This window comes from Macaca thibetana, chromosome 9, assembly GCF_024542745.1.
Source record: "Macaca thibetana thibetana isolate TM-01 chromosome 9, ASM2454274v1, whole genome shotgun sequence".
NCBI lineage: Eukaryota > Metazoa > Chordata > Mammalia > Primates > Cercopithecidae > Macaca > Macaca thibetana.
The window spans coordinates 69983669-69989642 of NC_065586.1; the positions used below are offsets into that span (position 1 = coordinate 69983669).

The 5974-nt window shown below is 43.1% G+C and overlaps 1 pseudogene; it reads left to right on the forward strand.

Moving 5' to 3' along the window:
- The first annotated feature begins 2136 nt into the window (after positions 1-2136).
- LOC126962170 (39S ribosomal protein L35, mitochondrial-like) lies at positions 2137-2694 on the forward strand (annotated as a pseudogene).
- Positions 2695-5974: the final 3280 nt, after the last annotated feature.

The window sequence follows — 5974 nt, forward strand, 5'->3', positions numbered from 1 at the left end:
AAATGCCGGCCAAGAAAAGCCTACAGAATTAAAAAGGAAGAAACTTTTTTTTTTTTTTTTTGAGACAGAGTCTTGCTCTGTTGCCCAGGCTGGAGTGCAGTGGCACGATCTTGGCTCACTGCAAGCTCCACCTCCCAGGTTCACGCCATTCTGCTACCTCAGCCTCCCAAGTAGCTGAGACTACAGGCGCCTGCCACCACACCCGGCTAATTTTTGTATTTTTGGTAGAGACAGGGTTTCACCATATTGGCCAGGGTGGTCTTGAACTCCTGACCTTGTGATCCACCAGCCTTGGCCTCCCAAAGTGCTGGGATTACAGGCGTGAGCCACCACGCCCAGCCAGAAACATCTTTTGTTCAACTATAATTGGGTGGTGACCCCTGATGGTACAGTTTTTTGCAAAGTTAGGGGTATTTTGGCTTAAATGGAATCTATGGCTAAGCAAAAATGCTAGACTAGAAATGGTTATAAAGTAATTACTGCACTTGGTGCTAAAACTAATATTACTGGTCTAAAAGCATAATGAAAATTCCAGTGCCAGTCACTTCAGGGTAGTTTTTTTTGTTTTGTTTTGTTTTTTGTTTTTTGAGACAGAGTCTTGCTCTGTCGCCCAGGCTGGAGTGCAGTGGTGCCATCTTGGCTCACTGCAAGCTCCACCTCCCAGGCTCACGCCATTCTGCTGCCTCAGCCTCCCCAGTAGCTGGGACTACAGGTGCCCGTCACCACGCCCGGCTAATTTTTTTGTATTTTTAGTAGAGACGGGGTTTCACCATGTTAGCCAGGATGGTCTCAATCTGCTGACTTTATGATCCACCCGCCTCAGCCTCCCAAAGTGTTGGGCAGAGTAGTATCTTACAAGTACTCAAGTTATTAAGTCCCCAAGAAAGGGGAGAACCAAGTACAGCCAAATAGGTTTGCTTTAAAAATACTCAGACACCGCTTATTATGCTCCAGGCACTGTTCTAAGAAGTTTATATTATTAATTTAATCCTTATAACAATCCTACAGAGGTTGTACTATTATTGGCCCCATTTCACGGATGAAGAAACTGAGGCATTGAAAGGGTAAATAACTTCCCCAAGGTCACACACTAACGTGGTGAATCCAGGATTCAAACTCATTATGGAACTTCTCTGCATGTAAGGACCATGCTGTTCAAACTATCAGCATCTTTAAATACCCAGCATGGCACACTGATCATACTGTGAATAGCATAGGTGAACTAAGAGAGAAAGTAGATTCACATCTCCCATCTCATACCTGTTCTAGTGCATACACTTACTGAGCAAAAATAAACACACTTCCTCATACTATTTAAATTGTTCTCATTCTTTTTCTCTCTCTGTCACTGAGTGACCGTAGTTTGATTTGCATATTTACTGGCTGCCTTTTCCATGACAGGCACAGTTTTGGACTGGAGGTTCCTTGTTGAACAAGATTGACCAAGACCCTACACTCATAGAACGTGCATTCTAGAGGTAAAGCAAACAATCATCAAGTAAACAGGTAAACAGGATATTTGATAAGAGATGTGAAAGTGAATAAAGTAGGGCAATTGGTTAGGGAATGGCTATGGCTATGGTGCTTCATTTATTTTAGGTGTGGTGATGAGGGAAGTCCTCTCTGAGGCAACATTTGAGCAGAGACCTGAGTGAGGTAAGAGAGAAAGCCATGTGCTGGTCTGGGGGTTGAAAACGGAGGAAACAGCAAATGCAAGACCCTAAAGTAGTAGCCCGCTTCATATTTCTGAGGAACAGTGACAAGGCCAGTTCCCGGAGATGAGTGAACAGGGAAGAAAGTGATAGAGGATGAGGTGAGAAGATTAGGCAAGAGTCCAGTCATATAGGCTGTGGTGAGGGAGTGTGGATTTTATCCAAGTGTGAAAAGAAACTACTAAAGGATTTTGAATAGGAGAGTGAGCACGTTTCATTTGTATTTTTTTAAAAAACCACTTTGGCTGCTGTGTGGAGAATGAAATATATGGTGAAGGAGTGGAAGCAGGGAAAATAATTAGGAGGTGATTGTAGCAGGTTGGCCAAGAAATGATGGTGGTTTGGACTAGTTGCTAGTGCAGGAGGTAGTAAGAAGGGATGGGGTTTGGGATACATCCATATCCATAAATTAGAGCTGAGAGGGATGGCTGCCTCTGCCTTTGCTGGTGCGGTGAGGGCAGCTTTAGGAATCCAACGGCCTTTGAATGTTTTGGCATCTTCAGCCTACCGAAACTGTGTCAAGAATGCCTCTCTTATTTCTGCATTGTCCACAGGACGTTTTAGTCATATTCAGACACCAGTTGTTTCCTCCACTCCGACTTATCACATCTGAGAGATACCTGACATGTGGGCATACTTCAGTGATCCTTAATAGAGTGGCCCCCTTGCTTCCAAGTGTCCTGAAGCTGCCAGTCAGATCTCTAACATACTTCAATACACAAAAAGGCAAGAGAAAGACTGTGAAAGCTGTCATCTACAGGTTTCTTCGACTTCATTGTGGCCTTTGGGTGAGGAGAAAGTCTGGTTATAAGAAAAAAAGTATGGAAAAAGGCACCTGCAGGAAAAAAGCGATTGAGGGAATTTGTATTCTGCAATAAAACCCAGAGTAAACTCCAATGGCGACATCCTCTGAGAGAGGCGAAACTGGTATGTTGATGATCCTTATCAGAAGTAACAGGATTGAACAAACCGGAAAGTATAGATCAGAAGTTTCACTTGTTTCTCAGTTATTGAATATGTATCTTTGTGTACATGATATATTTGCAAAAAAGGATAAGTATAAAACTTGATGTAAATTGTACCAATGAGTATGTAAACATACAGTGACAACATTAAACTTATAAAAGTTTAAAAACAAAATTAGACCTGAGAGGAGGGGCTGATCCACTGGATGTGGAGTGTGAGAGAGATAATTTAGGGAGCTGAGGGAGCTGTGTTATTACTTGGGAAATATTTTTCAGGGAAGATGATGAGAAAAAAATTGCGGAGACATCTGAAGGTAAAATGGGACTAGAGCCCTGACCACAAAGGCCACAGTTCTATCTTGAGGAACTTTCTGAGAACATGACAGGCGACCCACAAGAGGGCACACTTCTCTCTTCCAGCCAAAATCATGGACACCTTCCATTCCAGTCCCTTCTGCTGCTGAAAAGTCATCCTTCAGGCCACGATCATAGACAGAAGAAGAAAATTCTACCTTTTTTGTAGGTAAGGTATTAGGAAAACTTACCGGGTGATCTGTGTGTATACAGAATCTCTACTATAGATATGCTAGAAATAAATACATATGTACCTCTTATTTTTAAAAAATATATAACGTATATATTAATATATCCACTATATATATAGAAATACGTTGGCCGGGCACTGTGGCTCATGCCTGTCATCCCAGCACTTTAGGAAGCTGAGCAAGCAGATCACAAGGTCAGGAGTTCCAGACAAGCCTGGCCAACATGGTGAAATCTCATCTCTACTAAAAATACAAAATTTAGCCTGGCGTGGTGGCATGCGCCTGCAGTCCCAGCCACTTGGGAGGCTGAGGCAGGAGAATCGCTTGAACTTGGGAGGTGGAAGTTGCACTGAGCCGAGATCGTGCCATTGCACTCCAGCCTGGGCGACAGAGTGAGACTTCATCTCAAAAAAAAGAAAAAGAAAAAAAACTGAAGAAAGAAATACGGCCAGCGCGGTGGCTCATGCCTGTAATCCCAGCACTTTGCGAGACTGAGGTGGGTGGATCACGAGGTCAAGAGATCGAAACCATCCTGGCCAACATGGTGAAACCCTATCTCTACTAAAAATAAATTTTAAAAAATCTAGCTGGCATGGTGGCATGCACCTGTAGCCCCAGCTACTCAGGAGGCCAAGGCAGGAGAATCGCTTGAACCCCGGAGGCGGAGGTTGCAGTGAGCCGAGATTGTGCCACTGCACTCCAGTCTGGTGACAGGGCGTGACTCTGTCTCAAAACAAAAACAAACAAACAAAAAGAAATACGTTAGTACATACACCTGGTTATAATTCAGTACTGGTCTGAGTTCCTTAGCTTCTCTCATCACTCCACGATTTTTTTTTTCTCTTTCTTTTTTTTTTTTTTTTTTTGGTTAAGAGACAGGGTCTCACTATGTTGCCCACTAATCTCAAACTCCTGGGCTCAAACGATCCTCTTGTGTCAGTCTCCCAAAGTCTGGGATTTCAGGTGTGAGCCACCACACTTGGCCATGATATTTTGTCAAGCCCAAAGCCTCTCAAAGTCCTTCCCTTCCTGGTCAGGGCTCTGGAATACACAGAAAATACCCCTTGGACACAGCTACCTTTGAAACCAAAGAGTTTGAGTGTAGGAAGGAAGAACTAGTCCAACCCTTCTTTAACTTTAAAGCAAAGGAAGCTGAGCCTGAAAAATTTAAAAGACTCCTATAGTTTCAGCAGCTCCCCTCTATACACAATAGCCCTGACCTTTTCAGAATTGCACTTTCTGTGCATCTAATATATTTTTGAGTTCCCAAATTTTCACTTAATACGGAGGTTGCCTTGATCAGATTCTTCTAAAATTCCAAAGGAAGAAGGGGCTATGCAGAAAAAGAGATGTTTCCAACATACATCTGTAATACCTTATCATCACCCTAGTGAAATATTCTGAAAGAACGAATCATCTTCTTTGGGAAGAGGTTATAATGGGAAACCCAGAAGTCAAATCCATGTTTTAAAAGGCTTTCACAGTATGATGAAAGACTATGTGTGCATCACTATCATTTCATCCAATTTCCTCTAGTTAGACTGAAAACTCTGCCAGGGGAAGGACTGGAGATGTGCCTAGAGTGTTGTGGGTTTTATTCATTCAACCAGTGTATTAAAACTCATACTCCTTTTAAAAAAGGATCTCTGGAGGCTACCTAGTTACCATTGCCCACACCTTTCATTTTGGTGGTAAACAGTCTACTCACATTGATAATGACAATTATGTCCTTCCTATGCATCAAACTTTGTGTTAAGCACTTGATTTGTACTATCATTAATCCTTAACCCTTACACCACCCCTATGCTACTCTAAAATGTACAGTTACATTTTAGAAATAATGAAGCTTGCCAGGCATGGTGGCTCACGCCTGTAATCCCAACACTTTGGGAGGCTGAGCTGGGAGGAATGCTTGAGGCTAGGAGTTTCAGGCGAGCCTGGGCAACACAGTGAGACTCCCTATCTCTAAAAAACAAAAATAAAAAATTAACCAGGTGTGGTGGCATGCGACTGTAACCCTAGCTCGTTGGAAGGCTGAGGCCAGAGGATAGTCTGAGCCCAGGAGTTTGAGACTGCAACGAGCTAGGATCGTGCCATTGTACTTTAGCCTGGGCAACACAGTGAGACCCTGTCTCTAAGCAGCACCAGGGGCATAAGAGATTGAGTAATTTGCCACGAGTCACAGAAGTAGGCAATGGAAGAGTTCATATTTGAAAACTAACCGCAGGCATTTAATACCCTATTTTCTTTTGATTCTCAGTGAAGCCTGGCAGTCTTTGGGAGAGGAAACCCCAAGGCTTGTTCACAGTTTCAGCTGGTGAATAAGGTGGGACCCATTCATGCACTTCGCCCCCAACGGGAGATTTGCCATAAATTGAAGACTCTGAATAGTCACTGGGTTTGGAAGAGAGTATGCGTCAACTGGGACCATCCAATGAAAAAGGACCAACATCATTTAACATAATTTTCTTGTTGGTTATGATTTTTTTCTCTAAGGATATTTTCCCCCCTCTGGTTTTCTAAATTGTCACAAAACATTTGCGCAACGACCTGGGGTGTTATGACACCCTTAAATGAAAATCTGAGGACAGCTTGGATGAAGGACAACTTTTAAGAACACAGTCCGCCCTCGCCTTGGTTAAACAAATCGAATGGAAACGATTTGTTCAAGATGGGAGCATCCAATAAACGCAAGCTCTTCGAAACAGCCCTGATTCCCTGGCAAACGCTGTTGCTTAGCGAAACGTCAAAA